The following is a 26068-nucleotide window of genomic DNA, read 5'->3' on the forward strand; positions in this document are numbered from 1 at the left end:
TAAATAAATTAGTTTTCTATTTTGTTTTTAAAAAAAATCTGTAATGTAAATAATTTAGTATAGAATATGTAATGTAAGTAACTACTTATTCTTGTGTTTTGCCAATCAAATTAACTATAAACAAGCTACTGTTTTCAGTGAATAGAAAAGGCTATTTAGGCGAGCCAGAGTAAGTAACGTTTTAGGTAAATGGTTAGCTTTGTTGTTTCATAATCCGTGTTCCATTGTAGCCTTCGCCGTTTACACTTTTTAAAATGTTTCATTTAAAAGGCTGAGCTCCAGTTGGATGCTGCTAAACGAAGATAATCTCAAGTGGTGAAATTCAGTGATGATGAAATCCTGAAAATAAAAGAAAGAAAAATGATTGGAGAAAACGGATTACAGAGTTAATTCTGGTAATGATTCTATATTTGACAATATCCCTTAATTTCTTGCATTTTTAAATTGTTGTTAATTGAGACTATATTCTCCCCTTTTTCTCTTGTCTCTCAATGTGTAAAATAAGGAACCGTCAGTTATATTTGCAACCTAAGGGGAAATACGCCTAGTGTGGATACGTTCTGCAACTCGTTTCACTGTTATCGAATTTTGCATTTTTAATATTTACTAATAAATTATTGCATACCAAAGTCATTTAACGAAAATTGAAATCGGATAAGTTCTTCTTTCGAAGTAGTATTAGGTAGCAATCAGTGGCGCCGAAACCAAGGAGCTCGGGTTCTGTTAGATTCCCAAAATGTTCGTTGGAGGCTGGGCTCTTCCGCCGAGTGATCGATCCATATTTTAATTGATTTGCAAGTAAAACTATTGTTAATAGTTTTAAAACTCAGTGCAAGGCTTTCTGTTCACTTAAGAAAATAACCTTCTACATACACGGCACAATCTATGCGTATATTATTTGATACACATATATGTATAGTCATTTGAAGTAAGTTAAGTTTTTTTATAGTCCCTCATTTGAGTTAATTATAAGATTATTAAATCCCGTGACTGTTATCTTCTCATCGGCGCCTCTGGTATCAGTATATTGTTTTCTGGTATTGTGATGTTTACTGTGAGTACAAATATCCAAAGAATCCTTTTTGTCATTTCGTCAGCCAGCGTTTCGCTCCACTTCTGCACAAAAACGCTCTTTACGATTTGTGTTTTTAACAGTTGGGGGCTACTTCACGCTGCTGTGCTAGCTACTACCAGGCGTAATTAATCTTGGAGCATCCGTTATTTGGTTACCTACCTCACGGATTTTGTACCTCAAGAATTTTTGTGGCCCGCTGTATAAGGATTCACGTTGGTACAATGTAAAAATATGTACAACACAAGTCGATAAGTAACAGAAAATTTAAAAAAAAAGAAACGAAATCTTTGAGATTTACGTCCTACGGTTATGCCGGTTAGGCTAGAGACGGTGATTATGAGTAATGAATGAAATGGTGGAATACAGAAAGTAGGAGGAAACTTGACGGGGGCTGGAATTGAACCCGGAACCCCAAGCACCAGAGGTAAACGTTCTACCACTTTAGTATTTATTATACTGTTACTAATATTACATAGGAAAATTACATGGATACGTTATAGGTGTAATCTAGGACTGACCACTGGGAAGCTTTTTGAAGGTGTGGTTCTGACGAACCTACTCGTCTGTACGATGATGATGGTTATGCATCACAACAAGGAAAATGTTCACAAGCACAAATCATTGCCTCCCGTTCCTTCCCGACATGTGGGACAGAGCCACCTGCAAAAAGCCACTGAAAGACTGTCTTTCTAGATCGACTGAAAAATATTTGCGGCGTTTCTGTTGTAAAATGTCAAAATGTAAACATTCATCATTCCACGGCATGGAACCATGAACATATAACAATGTGGTACCAACTAACCAGAGGACCGTATTATGTTTGTTTTTTGGGTAATACTGAAATGCAGGAAAGAATATGAGATCTATGGTAAATAAAGGAACAGCTGCATGGCAGATCAGACTCAACATAGGAAGGAGGAGGTTCCAAATAATATCGGCACCTGAACATGACGTGTAGCGATGTTGTAGTGTGTCGGAGTGGCCACAATATTTGCAGGTGAGGTTTGTGGCACGTCCAATGCGCATAAGTCTTTCTTGTGTGGCAGGCAGTTGATGCACTATGGTCGTCCATACTGCTTGTGTGTGCAAAAGGAGGACATTGGTTCGTTGATTTTGCCAGATTTGCGCCATTGTTTATTGGGGAACATATCTTGTAGCCTGACTCTCACATCTATAAGTGACGCTCTCCACAATTGCCGGTATAAGGTTTGGGGAGTATGTGTAGTAGGGGTAGCAATACCACTGAGCCATCGCGGCTCGAGATGAAAGTAAAGAAATTCCGATTGCTGATCTTCTCTTATTAATGTCATCATATCGTTTTTGATGATGATCTGTTACTACTGCTACTGTCGTTTAGGTTATTTGTATTTCGTAATATAGTCGTCTGTCATTCTCTCCAGTATTATTTTAGCTTCTTCCTGGTTAAGCAGCTAGCATACGCGCCTTTTGCGTTGGAGACCCGGGTTCGATTCCCGGCGGGAGCTCATGTGGTTCGGATTACACGGTAATCAATAGGTCCTGTCCCATATAGTCTTGCTGCTGAAAGGGATGTTTAACTCAAAATCAATTTATCTCCCCAGTATCTTTGCAAGAAAGAACAGAACTTCGGGAACTTCATATTTGTCTGGTTCTTTTGCTACGCCCTTTCATTTTTTGTTGCATTGTGCGTGCGCAGGAGTGATTGTACACGCATGTCCAAAATTATTGTCGCATGTCTATAAGTGTGTTGTTGTAGGAATACAATTTGATAACAAATTAACCCGGTATTTCTTATAATGTTAATATGTGTATAATCGGCAAAGACATGTATGTCGCAAATTTTGTCAAAAGAGCAGTAAATAAGAACAGTAAAACGAAAATTAAACTTTGTTGTCCATTTAGCAACATTTTGTTATATTCATTCTAATTCGCTTATTTACAATTCTCTTCCTATGAGATTTACCCCAAATATACATTTTCCAATTATACACATAGTATCAGTAATAAAAACTCCCTTCAAAATTATTCTCAAATTATATTCTTACAAGAAGACAGGTATAGATATGGGACAATCATTTAGAACATGAGTGTACATGAGTAAATCAGCTAGTTTGTTGAATGCTTGCGGAAGAACGGGATCGACATTATGGGCAGTTGAATAAATATTCCTTTTAGCGTTAGTTCTATCCCAAATATTCGCGTGTTACTCATCAGCCGCTTCAAAACGAAAATCTACCTGCTGTATACGTAATATCATTTCTGTTAAAGGCATATATTTGTTTATTTGTTAAGATGTCTCAGCTATTCGTATATAAGACTGCACATTTCTGCTGTATCTCACAGTGTCTGATCAGAAGTATTCCGACATTACCAACGGGTCACTTACCGCGACTGTGAAACTGCCATGCTCCACGATCTTCTATTAACATTTCCATCTTCACATACGATTTTTCTGTTTTGATATCGCCAATAGCCTAATTCTATTTCTATATAGTCTAATTAATCCCCTCCCTCTCTTTCCTGCCACCATACCCTCCAGCACATCCCTCATGATACAGTTCCTTCTTAACCAATATCCCAACCAGTTTTTCTTCCTCTTCTTAATAATATTTTTCTCCTTCCATTTCTAACACCCTCTCATTCGTTTTCCTCTCGACCCAGCTATTTCTCTCCATTCTTCTCCACGCACATATTTCGAAAGCCTTCAATTGTTTCTCATCATTTTTGGATAATGTCCATGATTCTGCCTTATAAATACAGTAAAATACAGTACACGAAGCATTTTATGAGTCTTTTTTCAACTCTATTGAAGGTCCCACAAAATAGTATTTTCTTCATCCTAAAGGCTTCTTTCGCCATTTCTATCCTTGTTTTTATTTCACGTTCGCATATCATATCATCACTAATAATACTACTCAGATATCGAAAACTAGTCATTTGTTCTTTTCTTCCGCTTCTACTTCTATATTTGACACCGATCGCTTCGTTTCAATCGCCATGGATTTTGTCTTTCTAAGATTTATTTTTATCCCATATTCTTCAGAAGCCTTTCTCAAGTTTTCTACATCTTATTAATTTTCTTTTAGATTATGCAACAACAACTATATTAACCCCAAACCGTATGCACCTTATCATTTCATCTCCTACCGAAATTCCATCTTCATTAGGTAGACTCGTTTTCACTACCTCTGTTATACAGCTATTAAACAATGTCGGCGAAATACATAATCTCTGTTGAACTCACCTTCCAATTACACTGTCCGTTTAGTGTGCATGCACCAGCGAATTTCCATGAAAGATCATGGATCTGATAATTTATATAGTATTTATGGACGAATACGTAATATAACCTATATGAATAACATATATCGTTCCTCAAAGTACCGAATACGGTAAACATAAACACATCAATAGACATATTACATCAGGGCGAAATAGGAATAAATTTCAGACACTTCCAAACAGATTTCATTCGTTCTTACCGCTAGTCTAGTGGCTAGCATGTGTGCCTTTGGTGTACGGGGTCCCCGGCTTAATTCTCTGTGGGGGAATTTTAATTGACCTAAATGTTTTTGCATTCGTGTTCCTGTCGTTCAAGCTTAAAGCAAATAATTGTAAAACGTGTATAACCGAGTAGAAAATAAAGACAACTTAATCAAATATCTTCAGTGAATCAGTTAACTTAAAAACAAGAAACAAAGTGTTTAAGGCATTTGTAACTTGAAAGGAAGTTTTAAAGGTTAGTTTCAGTCCCACTAAAGTAACATTTTTCTTTTACCTGTTCTCGAAGTTTCTCTTTGTATTTCTATCAGATTCGAATAAATATAACTTTGAATAGAGAACATGTTGAATTCGTTTATTGAGTAAGCTTGACATTCTTATAAGATATGGCTAAGATTTTATTATTATTATTATTATTATTATTATTATTATTATTATTATTATTATTATTATTATTATTATTGCTATTATTATTATTATTATTATTATTATTTATTAAAGTACGAAGTTTCAAATCAGGCGATGCAGTATTTACGTAAACTAAATGATAATTTATTTGATAATATTCACTAGCCCACTATACATTTGCGAGGTTTTGCTTTGGGAAATGAAGTGTATACGACATTGAATAGTAAAAGTATTACAATAAAAATATATTATTAAAAATATTAGGTAATTGGAGTTAAACGTGCTTTCCAGTAATAATTATATAGAGAGAGGATTTACTTTATAGTGCGATGCAAGCGAATATTCTAGCTTTAATTCGATTAGAAACCGATAACTTATACAATACTATTTACTTCATTAGTTCTATAAACCTTTATGCTTATCGTATTATATTTATCTTTAAAATTATGATTTTGTAATTTCAAAACGTAAAACGAGAAATAAATAAATGTAATATTCTACCTACGTATTTGTTAAGGAAACCTTTGAAACAGTGATGATTTCAGGGCATGACATGTGGGAGATTTGAGGCCCTGTCGACATAAATTAGTCGCCATATCTTCGATCATGCTCAAAGTGGACTAATAATGTTCTATCAATTTCCTCTCATTCATATATTGAACATTACACGGAGAGAATCTTCTGAAATCATCAATGCTTATAATTAGTTTCTAATTACAAATCAAAAGATAATAATGTAATATTGAACATACTTAATATTTTGTTTTCAGGTTTGGATTTTAAATTTGCAATTCATATAATGTTCCCTTCTAATCGAATTTGAGAAAAAAGTAGTTGCCAAAGATTTATTCAAAGAGATGTTTTCAGTCCTTTGATGAAAATAGGAACACACTTTTAAAGATAAATAACGTAACCAATACTTCCTACAGGGCTTGAACTCATAAACTTATGATTGATAGACTATTGTCCCTAACCGCTCGACTAGTTGGAACGTCTTCATTGAATTTCTTTAGACTTTTATGTTAAGTCGTTTCTTTTTCCTCGCTTCTTTTGTGTTTGGTTTATGTCGATACCACTATAAATTTGTGGTTAATATTTGGGCGTTACAGGTCTTGCAATGCATAAAAGTCTTCTTCGTATAAACTACATTCAATTTTACGTCCTAATAACTTATATGAAACAGGCTGAATCTGTGAAATGATTGGGGTTAGAGTGATCGAAAATGTTTTCATGGTTAGGAGCCTGGATGTGCAAAGCCGCTTAACGTGGGGATTTACTATTGTGAAATTTGGTACCAAAGTGCACAACGAAATTAAATTATTCGACAGCCTAGAGAGATATTAGTGCCCACTACTAAAGGAAAAACATACAATCCAGGAAAAAATAGAAAAATAAAACATATTTTGCAGTAATTTCGCCGTGGAAATTCAAAAGTACGTTAATAATAATGGTAATAATGTAATAATAATAATAATAATAATAATAATAATAATAATAATAATAATAATAATATCCTATATTATAAAATTTAAAGTAACTATGTTTGTGGGTTCTACTCTGTTGAACCACACTACCCATCTGGATCAAATTTTGATCATTGATATGGTTCGAGCCTATGAAGCATTTTTATCATTTCATTTTAACGGTAGTCTTAGCGGGATAAGGAGGGGAGGAGGGTTTATTTATAAAAATGAACAAAACGTAATAATTCTTGAACCACCAGACCAATCTCTATCAAACTTTCAACATAGTTAAGGTTCGGATCTGGAACGACTTTTATCATTTCAGTTTGACGGTGGAACGTAGGAGCCGGATATATATATATATATATATATATATATATATATATATATATATATATATATATGTGTGTGTGTGTGTGTGTGTGTGTGTGTGTAAACAAAAGAAAAAATGAAAAAAAAGTGACTGTCTTTGTGACTTGGTCACCCTTGAACCACAGGACCCATCTCGATTAAAATTTCAACATAGATGAGCTTCGGGCCTAAGGTAGCATTTATCTATTTACTTTGACGATAGAACTTACGGTTCAGGGGAGGGAGGAGTTAAAAAGAATAAATAAAACTTAATAACTCGTAAAGCAAAGGATCAATCTCGATCAATTTTTTTTTAGCATAGGTGAGGTTCGGACCTGAGTGATTTTTTTATCATTTCATTTTCACGGGAGAACTTGGGGAGAGGAATGGGAGAGGCAGATATATAAAAATAAATAAAACTTAATGACCCTTTAACCACCAAACCAATCTCCATCAAATTTTCAACCTAGATGAAGTTCGAACCTGAGATGGTATCTGTCATATCACTTTGACGGTGTAACTTAAGAGATGGAAAGGAGGAGCGACATTTAAACAAGAAAGAAAAATGACCGGTATTAGTGGCGAATCTATAATTTTTGGATTTGCTGTGAGTAACAGTGACACGTCTGATGCTGTTTAAATCCAAATTGAGCCAGGCAACTTAGAGGAGGGGGAGACATAAAATGATCGAAATAACCAATATCAGTTTCGAATTCATAGTTTTCCGGCTCGCTGAGATGAACAATGAAACTTGCAGGCCGTGCCTCAGAACATAGGGTGGGAAGAGGATACATAAAACTCATCGAAAATGACCGATATCAAAGAGCATTTTAGTAACCTTAACAGTGACTAAGAAACTGAACATATTACTCTTTTTCTCAATTTAACCCAAGGAAGCGGTTAATTGATGCTAATAATAATAATAATAATAATAATAATAATAATAATAATAATAATAATAATAATAATAATAATAATAATAATAATAATTGTAATAATTTAACAATAAAATAGCACTCTTAAATTTTATCATTCTTACTTTATTTTTCGTTTTTTTTTTTTTTTGTTCAGATTGCTTTACTAGTCAGAAATGGAGGATATAACTTACGATATCTACTCGGCATATTAGAATGTATTTTGTATCAGTATGTCCAATGCACACTATCGAATTTGCAATCCAACCACGTGGAAACAAAACATGTGTGTTAAACTTTTGTCATTATCCTAGATGTGTCTCGTAGATATACAGTTCTACTGGAAATTGAGTATGCTATCCATTATGAAAGTGACATAATGAATGTTTAAAGCATCCTGTATATATTCGAATAGTTCTGAAAAATATACAAAAACAAACGTTATTTCTATATTACTGTTGGTTTCTGGAAACGGAACTTTATACTGTTAGGTTCTTTTCTCACTACGTTTGAACTCCTCCGTTTTATCTCTTCTCCCTTTTCTTTTCCTTCTTCTCCTCTCATCTTCTCTCTCTCTCTCTCTCTTCCTCTCTGCCTCATTTCTTAATCTCTGTGTAATAGACATTCATTGGTTTCGTTTTTTCATTGTGTGTGTTCCAGTTTCCCCCTACATCAATTTATGAATCTTGTTTCGTGTTAGTTTTGTTATTTCATTTTATCGAAAATTATACATGTGTAGTTTGAAAGTAGAATTGCGCTCACGTTGTTAGCTAATTTTAGTATGAGAGAGAAGAAAGAAGGAGAGAGAGGGGGTCTCTTTACCTGACACGATTATGAGATAAGAAGGTGTATATTGGGTGGCCTAACTGCACGGCGTTAGTTGTTGCAATTTTTTTTATGCTGAGTGTACATTTGCTAATCTGTATTCACAAATATCATTTTTTGACCGAAAAGTCAAATAGCATTATATGATTCGGACAGTGGCTACAACTGCGGAGGGAACATCTACTATTTCCTGTTTAATTTCTCTTCATTTCATCGCCATAGGGTATGTTTGCCCAACACCTGTGATTAAAGGTAAGATGAAGCAGTACACACGTGAGGATTTAGCAGACATTCATCTAACATACGGGAAAGCGGATAGTCAACTACTGTACAGACAACAGATTCCTAATCGTAGAATTTAACACCACGCAACTTTTTCCAGTGTTGATCGAAGATTACGAGATACAGGATTGCTGGAAGCACACAGGCCCGCAGGTCCCTTTGCCACCGCTGTAACCTTTGTATTGAAGTGACGGGATGAAATTTTGAACACCTTTAGTAGTGACAGTTCTGACAATCATCCTCTTTTCATTTTAACAAAGACTCTTCTCTCTACTTTGCTCCGTGTTACTCTCTTCGATCCGCAGTCCCGTTATATTATTTAGAACCAGAAATATCAGCCCCTGTTATAATAAATGTCGCAAGTGGAAGTGCTGTTTTGTTTCACGTCTGTCAATTTAGAACACTGATTGAAAAAAAAATACTGTTGTCGCATTTGAAGGGTACACGGAAAATAGGGCCTCATTGCATTTTTTTCGAAAAAGCTAATATGGACACCACATGTTGGTGGTAGTTTGTACTCCTAAATGTATTACGAATATCGTGAAAGAAGTGACTAGTTGCAGAGAAATTTACACAAGAAAAACAGCCATACAAGCAAAGAAGGTGCCCATCAACATTTTAAATTGCTTCTCCTGACATAAAAGTAAAATGTCAATTAACCCTACTTTCCGTGTAATCTTCATTTGTGGGATATACTGATCGAAATGAGTGTACTCAAGCAGTTATTGTATTATTATTATTATTATTATTATTATTATTATTATTATTATTATTATTATTATTATTATTATTATTATTATTATTATTATTATTATTATTACGTGTTCTTTGTCTTTTAATAGTACTTCTCGTTCAATTCCTGTACTAGTAAAATTAGCCGCGTTATCAAAAGAGTTGCTATATTATTAATATGAAATGTTCACCAATCACAATTTCTTTATTTTCTGTTACCTATCGGCTTGTTTTGTACATATTTTTACATTGTACCAACGTGACGTTTCCAGTGAATTCTTGTAAAACGTCTTTGCTAGTAGTTTTGAGGAGGTATGCAACCACACACAGTGATATTCACCTCATCCGCCATCTTTTAATCTGCGTGTATGAGTACTGACCTGCCACGTAGTATTATTTCCATTCAGTGAGACGTCCTTCACGTGCCCTTGTCCACTAAATTTACGTGAAAAATATCCGGGAATTGCTAATGCCCTTTGAGGAATCCTTTGCGCCACCATTGCACAAATTTGAAAACTGCAGATTTGGATAGAGCAGGTTAGGATCCTTTGATGATATCATGCCGCATCGCGTCTACGCTCAGTAGTTTGTGCAATATTCAACTCCAAAGTTTGTTTTCCCAGGATTTCGGCAGCCTATAACATGTAAACAACGTGACTAAGGAGTCACCCGTGTGCTTTTGTACAACGAATTTAGCGCAATGATATATATATATATATATATATATATATATATATATATATATATATATATATATATATATATTCATCCTCAAGGCATTGTCAAGGCTCTATATTTGTATTTTACATTTAAAGTTGCAACCGGGTGTTTCTGACTGCCGTATTCGGTAGCCCGATCATCACCCCTGTTCTTCGCGTGCAGTCATTCGAAGAACTGAAAACGTACTCTGTACACAAACAGATTATGGTTGTGAACTCGGAAAGCCTGGTACTTCTGCTTGTCAAGGTCAAAAAGTGGGAGAAAAATTGATGTGTAGAATGTAAAGAGGGTTCAACAGTGATTGATACTTGTAAGAAACATATTCATTTGTAGTTCGTGCACATTCCGCCTGTAGCGCTACTGTGGCACAACGTATATGGTAACTGTATAACTCTTGTACACCGCTTGTAGGTCTATTGGCGTAAGTGACGACCGAAACTATGTTGTCAGCTCTGACTGCGATAAGGCACTACTGTGCTGCTTTTGCTTTCCTTTTTTCCCCTTTTTCATTTGTGAGACGCCAAGCATGTTGTTTTTGCTTGTTGCACGCGCTGAACGAGTTCCTGCGGAGCGAAGTATTTAAGAAGTTAACTACATATTCTTGTTTTGCGATAAAAATATGATAAGTACTTTGAATTATAGTACGGTTTTAAATTCGTTTACTGTTGAAAAGTATACGAAAATAAAGCTGTACTTGTAAATGTATATTAGTCGAGGACGTAGCTACTGACAGTGTTGCAGGCACGTAGCCAGGATTTCGTGAATGGGGGGGGGGAGTCCGTGACATGAAATAATGTGGTCATCATAAGAGGGGCTCGATCACTCTAAACTATTTTACTGGAACATATATTGGTTCGTTTAGCCAACATTTCGTAACGGTGAGGAGGAGTTACATGAAATTCTGAAGACCCAGTACCTCGATCAATCTAACTATTTTACTATCAACATATATTGGTTTGTTAGGACAATAAAATGAGGATATGTTGGCAAGTATTTTAATAACAAACTATGAAGAAATTTCGAGCAAAATAATAGAAAAAGTATAGAAAAAGATTTTGCAATATTTACGTTCTTCTCCTGTTTATTCAAATATAACAATTTTCCTTTCGTTATGACCTCAATTATTATAAAAATACATACTTAATACTGTCTTGTAAACTATCTTCTAATATAAATAAAATAAAGAGTTTGTTTGTGTGTTTGTCTCTGTCTGTCTGTGTGCGGCCTGGGGACCAGACGAGTGGACCGAGAGTTACCAAATTTTGGTCAGGGCCCAGGCCCCAGATCAAGACGCAGCGATTTTTTTCAAATTTCGAAGCAGTGGGGTCTCAGGGGTCTTTTACCGGAACCGGCTTGGGAACCAGACAAATTGACCGAGCGTTACCAAATTTTAGTCACGAATACCTTGGTCAAGGCTCCAGACCAGAGTAAACGTTTTTGCCGAAATTCGAACCAGGGGGTCTCAGGGGGCGTTTACCGGGACATGTAAAAGTAGTAGAAAATGACCGATATTTTACTATTTATTTATTTAACAATCAACAGATACAGCTCAGAGGCCATTTTGCATTGAATATCCAACAACATTAACAATGGAAAGGATTTGGGGAGGTATCGCCCAGGGCCAGTTTAGTAGGTGCCATCCCGGCATTTGCCTGGTAGGACTGAGGGAAACAATGAAAAATTTCAGTCAGGATGGTAGGCAGCGGGATTCGAAGCCACGACCTCCCGAATGCGAAGCCAACGCTCTACCACTTGAGCTATTAATGTCGAATTCCTATTTTCGCGGTCGCTGAAATCAATGGTGAAACTCCAGTCGCATTAACTTCCAAATTCACGCTATTCGGCTCCGAGCCGGGGTCACCGGAGGGGGGTGAGATACCAAGACATATAAAAGTAATCCAAAATGACCGATATTAGTGTCAAATCCATAGTTTTCGCGGTCGCTGAAATCAATGGTGACACTTCTTCCATTAGCAATGACTTGCAAGTATGCGGGCCGGGAGTCAGCGGGGGTTGGATACCGAGGCATGTAAAACATATCCCAAAATGACCGATATTAGTATCAAATCCATAGTTTTCGCGGTCGCTGAGATCAAAGGTGATACTCCCACAGGCGTTGACTTCCAAATACAGCCCCTGTGCGAAGCATGTGTATATTCAACTAGTTTTACAATATATGCGTTCCTTTCTCTGTTGAATCAAATGCTAAAAGAACTTTCTTTCAACAGAACTTTTTGTTTTTATTATTCCTCAACTACTGTCGGTTCCAAATGACAGGTTAAAGGAGCAACAGAAAATTGTCCTTGAAATGACATATTTGATACTGCAAGAATGCGATGGCGAAAAGTTATGATTAAAAATATCCACGCTGTTACACAACGGCACTTACGTTTTCGAAAGCTTGAAATCTCCCTGACTAGTAGCAGGAATTCTGAGAATTCCCTAACTTTTCTTGATTTTTCTAATTCTCTGACTCTTGCAGAATACCTCGCTTACCTCGCCACCATATTGCAAGTAATACAAATCTCCTCATAAGAAAGAGTAAGCAAAAGCTTCCTGTAGTTTCCTTTTTAATTTTTAACGCTGATCCTTCTTTTTGTCATTTCATTTTGTTTTTTCCTTCGTTATTTTTTTTTCATTTCTGTTCTCGAAGGGGAGTTCGGAGCCCCTGGCTAAGTGCCTGAGTGTTGATTACAGATTTTCTCGTGGAAGAATTTAATTACACTATAGATGAAAAGCAGTACGGCAAAAATACATGTAATTCATATTGAGCACGATAGGAGACAATGTTCATTTCAGATTTTCCAGTGCGGGGGGATTGAATAAACGATGGGTGAATACAGTACTGTGAAAATTCTGGTAACTCAGATTGAGCACGCTCGGGAAATGCCCTAGAGGGAATTTCGAAGCTCTAGGCCCAAGAGCCACCTCTGTAATCATCACTGACTGCCATTTCAATAATGTGTTTTATGGTCTTATGTCCGTGTTCCCATCCTTTCCCTCCCCCTCCAACTGGATACTTGATATTTTTTCTATTCCAAAGTTTTGTGCTAGTTTTCTGCCGAAACCTTGAGTTTTGAACTCTCATCGGTTTTGAGTTAGTTAATTATTTCAGTTTAGAATTACATTTCTGCATCGATATTATATGAGACGTAGACTCAAAGATTATGATGAAACTCAAACACAGTAATCGTCCAAATTTTGTAAGAAACTCCCGCTGGGAATCGAACGTGCAACTACGTGCACGAAAGGCGCGCGTGCTAGCTACTAGAACACCGGAAATGGCGTCACCATTTTTAGTCTCTTCAAAATTAAGTTGTATTGGCATCTTACAAGTTGTATGTACTTGCATTATAAGAAACAAACATAAATTAAAATTATAAGAAAATCTTAATAAAATCTTTATAAAAGTTTAAGAATATGTCGAGAAGGCCAGAAATTTCTCAATCTCTTTCCCTCCCATGTCGTGGTGCTATTTAAAAGTATACTTTAAAAATAATAATAATAAAAAAACTCTACAGTCGCACCTACATTATTGGATGGCAAATAGTCTAGTTTTCCTTAATGCATAAGTTTACATTAATTAAATTCAAAAGTTGCATTCTAACTTCTTTTTAAATTGTATGAAAAGTACCACTATTCGTCTTAGCACTAATGAGAACTATGGATTCGCCTTTAATATCCGTCATTTTCGATTACTTTTAAAATGTCACTCTTCCCGATTCTTCATAGATGAACTTGAACGGCATGGAAACAGTCATTATCCAAATCAGCGTCTCACCCGAAAACTATGGATTCAACACGAATATCGATCATTACAATTATTTTAAAATGTCAGCTCTCCCATCCCCACTCCTTGGGATGCTAGGGGTTCCTTACCCTCCCGCGTATTTCTTTCCAGATTGTGAGACATATCAAGTTTAGTTGGAATTAAATCAAGTGTTACATAAATATGTAGGAAAAAATGTTTTAAAATTAATGGAGGTGACTCTTGAACTGGAAGTTGCAGAAATCAACGATTTCTGGTTTAAGATTGATCACTGTAGAGCAAAAGGCGTTAGTAGAAAACTAGAAGCTGTTTCTGAAAATCGATTAAGTGTCCTAAGAATGCATATTATCTCTGTTCTTAACCTACAAGTAAAACAGGATGTGGTAGCGATTAACTATTTCCTGTTTTTAACGTTGATTGCTATGGAAGAAAAACTGTAATAGATAACAAAACGCTGTTTTCCATAATCGATGAACCATCCGTTCTCATCTCCATCCTTAACCTTATACTAAAACCGGAGGTGGTAGACATGAACCCTTTCCGGTTTTAACGTTGATCACTGCAGAGCAGAAACCGTAACCCGGTTTTCTACAATCGACTAAGAATACACTTCATCTTCATCTTTTACCCTCTACTAAAACTGGAACTGGTAGATATCAACCTCTATACGGAAGTAGGTAGCAAGACGGAGTTTTCTGCAATCAATTAAGCACCCCAAGAATATAATTGTGTCACCAATCCAATCCCTCTACTAACACCGGGAGTGGTATAAATCTACTATCACTTCCTATTTCATTATTAATTAAGAAAATATTATCTGTGAGCCTCCTTAGTGTCTTCATCAGAGTTTATTCAATACGAGCCTTCGTCTTGCTGAAGGCTTTGCCCTCAGACTTGCAAATTTGTTCGGTCTAACGCTTTGCATCTCAAACCTGCAATCATCAGTGTTTGCTAGGCTTACGGCCTCGCACCTCACATACCTGCAAGTATACTTAATTTCAGTTGAAATACCTGGGGGCTTTGCTCCCAGGCCACCGTGTTTGTTCGGCCTATGGCCTTGCACCAGGGACGGCGCCAGGAACGCTTGATGGGGTAGGCGGAAAGAGGCGGACCTAGTTGCTGGGTGGGCGGACAACGAAAATGAGAACTGGGCAATGTAGACATTTTTTGACAATAATTAAATTTCAATTTTTATACTCTTTAGTTAGCTAAGGCTCAGACCGAAATAGGGGAGAAACAAGGATGTGGAAAACAGCTATGTTGGCCTTATAGAAGGTGCCATTCCAGCATTCGCCTGGTAAGACTGAAGAAATGCAGGACTTAGGATGGGCTGCGTGAGTTCGTGGCAATATGCTCGACCTGCCGAATTCCGCGTGGCACACACACTACCTCTACTTTCAGCTTTTTAAATAATAATAACCGTGTGTTCTGTGTAGTCGAAGAAGTTCAAGACTGCTTTAATTCCTCTCCCTCCAAGAATGCACATGAATGCATAGAAATAAAAGAAGGTTCAAACAATGCAGACTAACAGATAATACTCTACTTTTCGTTAATAACATAAAATACACAATAAGTAGGTAAAGTAAAACAAGGATAAAATAGGCTGCTGCAAACATTTTTATCTTTGAAGTATTTATTACAAGAAAGCAATAGACCAAAAATATAAATGAGTAACTTCAGAAGCAATGCTGTCGTCTCCAACATCTAGTTCATTTTCACTTTCCTCGAAATCGAACACTTCAAATTGCGAATCCTGGTTGTCACATGTATTTGTATTTTTTGCCTTTTTCCCCATTGAAGAAGAAGGATTATCACTAACATCAACGGATTGAAAATCGCGCTTCTTTGAACACGAGAAAGACACCGAGCCTGAGAAGAAATCGCTAATTTTTTTCGACATATTAGCTGAACAAGCACCGACCGCCAAGACTTCTGAACGCAACAGAGATCGACTCAACAATGCTATAATAAAGGTTTTTGCAAATCTGTTTAATGGCACACGGGTAAGACATGTGGTACATTGCTGTAAACAATTGCAAGTTGGAACCCTCTTATAAGAAGCTATCGCGCCAACACAAAGCAAGGGCGCCGATTTCTCTGTAAATTTGGGGGGTGGGGGCATTCAGATGCAGAAGGCATGCATGAGGATTTTAAGACAAATTGAATTCAAATTATGCCAAATATTGTATATTCATAAATAAAATGCGAGGGTGCACATGGGCTTTGGGGGAGCCCGGGCCCCCTTGGGCCCCCAGGATCGGCGCCCTTGAGACAAAGCACTACTCTCCTCCCTCTCTTTCTCAAAATGAGACAATAGATAATACTGGCCAGCTCTGTACATTATTTAGTTGGCTTTTTAGAAAGCACTTTTTTTTTTTCAGTGCAGCACATACAAACACTGGCGTTTCAATAGCATGATTGTGCGTGTGTGTTAAACTTCAATTCATTAACCACGACTTTTGGCATCATTATATTACTACAAGTATCTGTCTTAAAATCATTGTCCATTGCAGAGTTAAACAGAGTCATAGAACCTATTACATTACAATCGAAAGTAATACCTATTGCTTGTGAAGTACAGGATGTCACCTTCAGAGCCGGATTTGCGTATAAGCTAAACAAGCTATAGCTCTCCTGGGGACCCCAAAAATTTTAAAGAAAAAGTGGCTGTAATGTCATTTCCAAATAATAAGAAAAAGCACATAAGATAAAACGCACATACAACAACGGTGTTCTGTACTGTTATGTATTAAGCTCTCATGAAGCAAGTAATAGGGCCCTGCTTTCCAACCCACCTGCAATGGGATTTCTGTTGCCCAGCCCCGCTTATAATGGAACCCTCGTTTCCCAGCTCCGCTTGTAATGGGGATTTTGCTTCAGAGCCCCATTTGTAATCGGGACCCTGTTTTCCAGCCATTACACTTAGCTACTTTAATACGACTTCACAGCATAAGTGATACAGTATCTTGTATGCGGATAGAACTCTAGTGCTACCCTTTCTTGTACTATTTGGAATTCGACAAGAAATTGAGTCTGGTAACAGTGGATGCTTAAGAAGAAGGCATGATACGACAAGCTCGCGAAATAATAGTAAAATATAAAGGAATTACAGCCCTAAGCGGCAATAATCTTTACATCGCGAAATTATAACTATTTTATTTCGCTGTACGTAAGAATGAAAAGTAGTTTGCAGAAGTATTTTCATAACTTTCAGAACTTGGTACTGATTTTCATAGTGATCTATAGAGTTGATTTGATTTTGAGTTTAACGTCCCTTTCAGCAGCGAGGCTACATGAGACGGGACCTACTGATTAACGTGGAATCCGAACCACATGAGTTCCCACCGGGAATCGAACCCGGGTCTCCCACGCCAAAGGTGCGTACGCTAACCGCTTAGCCACGGAGGAGCTCATATAGTGATCTATAGAGTGCAATAATGGATCACTAAAGGCAGGGGCGGATCCAGGGGGCGATCGGCCCCCAGAATTGAATGTTTTTATTTTAAAAATAAAACCTATCCTAAGAATTTTCATCTTTGTATTAGAAACGTAAAATAAAACCTATTGACTTCGACCGACTGCCTCCCCTAAACATTCAGAATGGATCCGCCCCTGACTAAAGGAAAGAATAGGAGCACGAATCGTAGTGATTTCATCCATTCGTTCTAGGCATATGAGTCGTTCGTTTGTATATATTAACAGTATTTTATGTATTGTTACGTTCAGAACTGCCCGAATTTACCTTGTGTAAGTTAGTATGCAACAGGCTGAATCCATTAGGTTATCGGCACCAGTTACTATCAGTGGCGTATTTACGATTTTGTTTCGGGAGGGGCTTTGCTAACTTTCGGGGGGGGGCTTTGCCTGGAAATGTGAACATTCTGCAATATATTTCATTTACTTTATATACTAAGTGATTTCGGGGGGACTTAAGCCCGGAAGCCACCCCCCTAAAAACGCCACTGTTTACTACATAGCAAGGCAAGGTACCAACATCTTTTCACGTCGCAGTAAAAAGATGCTACCTACATTTATAGGTCTTATAATAATTTTAGTGCAACAGTTAGGTGTTTTAACGATGTTTTTAATGATTTTCAGCCAGAGACGTATCTAGCCAGGGGCCGGAGAGGTCTACGATCCCAGTTTTTTGAGTGACAAAAATAACTGAAGCCATTACTTACATATTTTTTGAAAGTTTAGAGTAAACTCACGATATATTTATCACAATCTGGGTTTTAGTTGCCCCTTCTCCAGTTTTAACCTTCTAAGTTCGCCTCTGGTTCCAGCGAATTTGTGTCGTATTACACCTTGTGTAATCTTCGAAGGTTGCATTCCATTTTGAGTTACTCCAGTAACCTGACCTGGAAAAAGCTCACACGATTAGTTGAGCTTCAGGCAGTAATTGCCAACCCTGGATGATATTTAGACTGTATTTACTTACACGGATCCCTGGAAACGTTTCAAACTTTACCCAACTGAATAGAAACAACTTGAAATGAGAAATGATGCGGTCTCCACATATTGTAGAAGCATGGCGTGGAGCGTGGATCATAGTTGGTGCAAAAAGATCGTCAAGGGACTTTATTGGTACCAAATTAAACTACCGCTAATTTTACAAATTTTACAGTTTTTCTGTAATGTATTCAAAACAGTAAGTTAAGTTAACGAAATATACACGAAAACGTATTTACTTAATAGATTTGTATTAGGTCCATAAATTACCATATAGCATATATTCAAACAGAAAAGGCGAAATTTTGTCGCTGAAAAAGAATGCTAGAAATAAATTGGCCCCATTATATTCAACAGCTTAGGGCCCCATCAAACCTAAATCCGGCACTGGTCACCTTACGTATTCTCCTTCTGTTGCAGGGGTGTCATTTCAGACTTCGCTTGAGGGGGCAAGAACACCAACAACATAAGACTTTCACAGTTTGCACTAGTATATTAGTAGACAATCGATAAAGTATATGTATTAGTCAAAATCTTGCGGGGGGTAATTGCCCCCTCCTGTCCCCCCTTAATGTCACCCCTGTTCTGTTGGAGTGGGCGGATGGGTGGGCGAGACCATCCATCGAGTGGGCGGTTGCCCACCTCCGCCCACTCTTAGCGCCGTCCCTGCCTTGCACTTTATATTTCAGGAAGCATACCAATTTCAGTTCAAATACCACGTTTCATGTCTTCAACTTTACGGGATCCCGAGATATAAACATCTTAGTATAATAATAATTGTAATATCCACCTTTATTCTCTTCCAAACCCTTTTCTTTCTTTCTAGATCACAATCAAAAACGCTGAAATATGTATCTAATTATTGGGATTACAGAGTAAGATTTATAATAATATTGTACAGTTAGTTACTCCGTCCGTTACTCCGCACGAAACTCTTGAACGAAACTGAATTTGACTTCTGTTTTTTGCAATTGATAGCTAAAGTAATTATCTCGAAAGAGTTCGTTAGTAGAGGATCATAAACCAGGAGGTTATGGATCAGATACCAGGAGTGGTAGAAATCAACCATTTTTGCTTTTAACGTTGATCCTGTAAACCAAAAAGGGTAATAGATAGCAAGAAATGGTTTCCGGCAGTCAATTTAGCATCCCAAGAATACCTTTTAACTCCATCCTTAATACTGTATTGAAATAGAAAGTGGCAGAAATAAACAAGTTCCCGCTTTAACATTGAATGGGGCAAAACGGTAATATATAGCGAGAAGCAGTTTTGGGAAATCGACTAAAAGATTCCAAGAACACCTTTCATTTCTATCCTTAACGCATTGATAAAACTAGAAGCGGTAGAAATCAACAATTTTCGGTTTACTTTTCATTACTGTGGAGCAAAAACTGTAATAGATAGCGAGAAGCTGTTTTCGACAATCGACGGAGCATCCCAAGAATACATTTTTTCTTTCCATAACACTCTAATAAAATCAGAAATGACAGGGTGTCTACTAAAATTCCAAAATGAAATTTCATGACCTTTTCTTTAACAAACCATTAAATTTAGTAACATTCTCAAAAGCGAATTTTAGTGCGACTTGGGCCAATTTTCACGCACGTGATAGAAGCGTGCTTTACTTGTGATTTGGTAGCGTCTGAAACTATATGCGTTCTTGGTGGTGAATTTTGACACTTTATAGAACAACATTTACAAGTATGTACTTATATTTGTACAGATAAAATGAATCGTGACCCAAAAGCAAAATTTCTTGACTTTCATGACCATTTTCTGATTTCGTGACTTTCTTTAATCCTTTTCGTGACCGATAGACACCCTAGTAATCCAGTAGGACTTCCAGGTTCAATGTAATATACATAGAATATGACCTATAAGAGACAGCGAGAAGTTTTTTTTTTTATTTTTTTAATGAGTTAGCGTTCTTAAAATAGGTAGCGTTCTTAAAATATCATCTCTTCTTTTACCCTGTAATCAAACGTAATTATTAGAAATCAACCACTTCCGGTTTTAACGTTCATCGTTGTACAGTCTTGTTCAAGAAATCTTGACCACTCACCCTGCTATGAAAGATGATATTCTTGCAACCGCAAAAGGAAATTATAATGCTATGGCTCTAAATAAACTTCTTAATCGACCAAACAAAATTCACATTTATTTGATTTAATTCTAACTATAGGTAAGACCACAGGCCTTTTCAAAGAGAGATGAATGGCAAAGTTTTCTTGGACAAGACTGTATATGACAAACGGCAATAGATAGGCACGGTTTTTGTATTTGATTAAGCGCCCCTAGAATATATTGAATCTCCACTATAATTACTAGTAAATAACACTAAGTGGTTGATATCTACTACAACTTCTGGTTTCAATTTTAATTGAAAAATATTGGGTGGTCCTATTTACTGTCTTTAAGTGATTTTGTTTTAAATGAGAAGTCCTAAAGCCAAATTTCATGTTTGTAACTTTCAGAGATTCTGAGATACCGATATGCTATTATATGAGTAATAATTCCTATTCTCACCTTTTCCTTCTCCTTTATAACTAAGATATAAAAGAAATGGTGAAACATGTGTTAAATTATTTTAAATTGGAAATCCAAATACCAAATTTTAAGTTCATAGTCCTATACGTTTCGGAGATGAGGGTATCTTATTAAAATAACTCTCACCACAATTCCTCCTCTTTTCGTGAATTTCCAAAAATTTTTCTTACTGGTACCCCACGTCACAAATCCTATGTAGGTGTAAATTCAAAGTTTCTAGGTAGTCCTTAGAGCAGTGGCTCCTAATCTAGGGGTGCGAGTCTCTGACAGAACTAAATTTAAAATTACAAATATTACGAATGTTGTAAAAAACATTAAATTAAATATTTAAACACGAAATAACTATTCTGTAAGAACTGTGGTTTCATTGACAAAACTGGTAAAATATAATATTCCACTGCACTACAATGCTATGCAGGAATCTTGCTGGAAATAAATATAAATTTGTGAGAATATGGCTATTATTATTTACTATTATTATATGCAAGCCAGAGATGGAGTGGGTCAGTGGGTCGGTGGGTCAAGTAGGTCAAGTTTTCTGAGTGGGTCAGTGGGTCGTGGGTTAACAGCATGTGACCCACTGTGACCCACCACCCACCATGACCCACTGTGACCCACCACCCACCGTGACCCACTGCGACCCACCACCCACCGTGACCCACTGTGACCCACCGACTCAGTATGATCTACCGACGAAAATGTTCGAAATGGTCGAAATGGTCGAAAATGTTGTCAATCGTTTGTTAATAAATGTGCAACACAAATTTTCGTTTGTGCAGCAATGAACATTGAGCTAGAGCGAAAAGAAAGTGGGGGTTGTCTAAACGGTTACCTTCCACCTTGTCAAAATTAGTCGAAAATAGTGTTAATCGTTTGTGCAGAGATGTGCAAAACAAATTTTCGTTTGTGCAACAATGAACAATGAGCAAGAGCGAAAACAAAGTGAGGTGCTGTCCAAACGGTAGTCCCCCACCTTGTCAAAATTGGTCGAAAATGGTGCCAATCGTTTGTGCATCGTTTGTGCACAAATGTGCAACAAAAATTTTTGTTTGTGCGACAATGAATAAAGAGCCAGAGCGAAAACAAAGTGAGGGCTGTCTAAACGGTAGCCCCTTACCTTGTCAAAATTGGTCGAAAATGTTGTCAATCGTTTGTGCATCGTTTGTGCACAAATGTGCAATATAAATTTTCCTTTGTGCAACATTGAACAATGAGCTAGAGCGAAAAGAAAGTGGGGGTTGTCTAAACGGTTACCTTCCACCTTGTCAAAATTAGTCGAAAATAGTGTTAATCGTTTGTGCAGAGATGTGCAAAACAAATTTTCGTTTGTGCAACAATGAACAATGAGCAAGAGCGAAAACAAAGTGGGGTGCTGTCCAAACGGTAGTCCCCCACCTTGTCAAAATTGGTCGAAAATGGTGCCAATCGTTTGTGCATCGTTTGTGCACAAATGTGCAATATGAATTTTCGTTTGTGCAACAATGAACAATGAGCTAGAGCGAAAAGAAAGTGGGGGCTGTCTAAACGGTAGCCCCCCACCTTGTCAAAATTGGACAAAAATGGTGTCAATCGTTTGTGCATCGTTTGTGCAAAATTGTGCAACACAAATTTTCATTTGTGCAACAATCAACAATGAGCTAGAGCGAAAACAAAGTGAGGGGCTGTCTAAACGGTAGCCCCCAACTTGTCAAAATTGGACGAAAATGCTGTCAATCGTTTGTGAAGAAATGTGTAACACAAATTTTTGTTTGTGCGACAATGAACAATGAGCCAGAGCGAAAACAAAGTGAGGGCTGTCTAAACGGTAGCCCCTTACCTCTTCAAAATTAGTCGAAAATGGTGTCAATCGTTTGTTCACAAATCTGCAACACAAATTTCCTTCGCGCAACAATGAACAATGAGCTAGAGTGAAAACCAAGTGAGGGCCTGTCAACACGGTAGCCCACCCACCTTGTCAAAATTGGTCGAAAATGATGTCAATCGCTTCTGCATCGTTTGTGCACAAATGTGCAACACAAATTTTCGTTTGTGCATCAATGAACAATGAGCTAGAGCGAAAACAAAGTGGGAGCTGTCTAAACGGTAGCCCCCCACTTGTGAAAAATAGTCGAAAATGGTGTCAATCGTTTGTGCATCGTTTGTGAACAAATGTGCAACACAATGTTTCGTTTGTGCAACAAAGAACAATCAGCTAGACTGAAAACAAAGTGAGGGGCTGTCTAAACGGTAGCCCCCCACCTTGCCAAATTGGTCGCAAATGGTGTCAATCGTTTGTGCATCGTTTGTGCAGAATTGTGCAACACAAATTGTCATTTGTGAAAAATTCAACAATGAGCTAGAGCGAAAACAAAGTGAGGGGGTGTCTAAACGATAGCCCTTCACCTTCTGAAAATTGGACGACAATGGTGTCAATCGTTTGTGAAGAAATGTGCAACACAAATTTTCGTTTGTGCAACAATGAACAACGTGCTAGAGCGAAAACAAACTGGGAGCTGTCTAAACGGTAGAACCTACCTTGTCAAAATTGGTCGAAAATTGTGTCAATCGTTCGTGCATAATTTATGCAGAAATCTGCAACACAAATTTTCGTTTGTGCAACAATGAACAATGAGCTAGAGCGAAAACAAAGTGGGTAGCTGTCTAAACGGTAGCCCCAACCTTGTCAAAATTGGACGAAAATGGTGTCAATCGTTTGTGAAGAAATGTGCAACACAAATTTTTGTTTGTGCGACAATGAACAAAGAGCCAGAGCGAAAACAAAGTGAGGGCTGTCTAAACGGTAGCATCTTACCTTGTCAAAATTAATCGAAAATGGTGTCAATCGTTTGTTCACAAATGTGCAACACAAATTTTCGTTTGCGCAGCAATGAACAATGAGCTAGAGTGAAAACCAAGTGAAGGGCTGACTGAACGGTAGCCCCCCACCTTGTCAAAGTTGGTCGAAAATGGTGTCAATCGTTTGAGCATCACTTGTGCAGAAATGTGCAACTCAAATTTTCGTTTGTGCAACAAAGAACAATGAGTTGGAGCGAAAACAAAGTAAGGGGCTGTCTTAACGGTAGCCCTCTACCTTGTCAAAATTGGTCGAAAATGGTGTCAATCGTTTGTGCATCGTTTGTGCAAAAATGTACAATATAAATTTTCGTTTGTGCAACAATGAACAACGAGCTAGAGCGAAAAGAATGTGGGGGTTGTCTAAACGGTTACCTTCCACCTTGTCAAAATTAGTCGAAAATAGTGTTAATCGTTTGTGCAGAAATGTGCAACACATATTTTCGTTTGCGCAACAATGAACAATGAGCTAGAGCGAAAACAAAGTGGGGTGCTCTCTAAACGGTAGTCCCCCACCTTGTCAAAATTGGTCGAAATTGGTGTCAATCGTTTGTGCACAAATGTGCAACACAAATTTTTGTTTGCGCAACAATGAACAATGAGCTAGAGTGAAAACCAAGTGAGGGTTTGTCTAAACGGTAGCCCACCCACCTTGTCAAAATTGGTGGAAAATGATGTCAATCGTTTGTGCTGAAATGTGCAACACAAATTTTCGTTTGTGCAACAATGAACAATGAGCAAGAGCGAAAAAAAGTGGAGGGCTGTCTAAACGGTAGCTGCTCCAGCTTGTCAAAATTGGTCGAAAATGTTGTCAATCATTTGTGCAGAAATGTGCAACTCAAATTTTCGTTTGTGCAACAAAGAACAATGAGTTGGAGCGAAAACAAAGTAAGGGGCTGTCTTAACGGTAGCCCTCTACCTTGTCAAAATTGGTCGAAAATGGTGTCAATCGTTTGTGCATCGTTTGTGCACAAATGTACAATATAAATTTTCGTTTGTGCAACAATGAACAATGAGCTAGAGCGAAAAGAATGTGGGGGTTGTCTAAACGGTTACCTTCCACCTTGTCAAAATTAGTCGAAAATAGTGTTAATCGTTTGTGCAGAAATGTGCAACACATATTTTCGTTTGCGCAACAATGAACAATGAGCTAGAGCGAAAACAAAGTGGGGTGCTCTCTAAACGGTAGTCCCCCACCTTGTCAAAATTGGTCGAAATTGGTGTCAATCGTTTGTGCACAAATGTGCAACACAAATTTTTGTTTGCGCAACAATGAACAATGAGCTAGAGTGAAAACCAAGTGAGGGTCTGTCTAAACGGTAGCCCACCCACCTTGTCAAAATCGGTCGAAAATGATGTCAATCGTTTGTGCTGAATTGTGCAACACAAATTTTCGTTTGTGCAACAATGAACAATGAGCAAGAGCGAAAAAAAGTAAGGGGCTGTCTAAACGGTAGCTGCTCCAGCTTGTCAAAATTGGTCGAAAATGTTGTCAATCATTTGTGCAAAAATGTGCAACACAAATTTTCGTTTGTGCAACAGTAAACAATGTGTTAGAGAGAAAACAAAGTAAGGGGCTGTTTTAACGGTAGCCCTCCAACTTGTCAAAATTGGTCGAATATGGTGTCAATCGTTTGTGCACAAATGTGCAACACATATTTTCGTTTGCGCAACAATGAACAATGAGCTAGAGTGAAATCCAAGTGAGGGGCTGTCTAAACGGTAGCCCCCACCTTGTCAAAATTGGACGAAAATGCAGTCAATCGTTTGTGAAGAAATGTGCGAAACAAATTTTTGTTTGTGCGACAATGAACAATGAGCCAGAGCGAAAACAAAGTGAGGGCTGTCTAAACGGTAGCCCCTTACCTCTTCAAAATTAGTCGAAAATGGTGTCAATCGTTTGTTCACAAATCTGCAACACAAATTTTCATTTGCGCAACAATGAACAATGAGCTAGAGTGAAAACCAAGTGAGAGGCTGACCAAACGGTAGCCCCCCACCTTGTCAAAATTGGTCGAAAATGGTGTCAATCGTTTGAGCATCATTTGTGCAGAAATGTGAAACACAAATTTTCGTTTGTGCAACAGTGAACAATGAGTTAGAGCGAAAACAAAGGGGCTGTTTTAACGGTAGCCCTCAAACTTGTCAAAATTGGTCGAAAATGTTGTCAATCGTTTGTGCACAAATGTGCAACACAAATTTTCGTTTGCGCAACAAT

The sequence above is a fragment of the Thermobia domestica genome, chromosome 6 (assembly GCF_964235325.1).
Source record: "Thermobia domestica chromosome 6, izTheDome1.hap1.1, whole genome shotgun sequence".
NCBI classification, from domain to species: Eukaryota; Metazoa; Arthropoda; class Insecta; order Zygentoma; family Lepismatidae; genus Thermobia; species Thermobia domestica.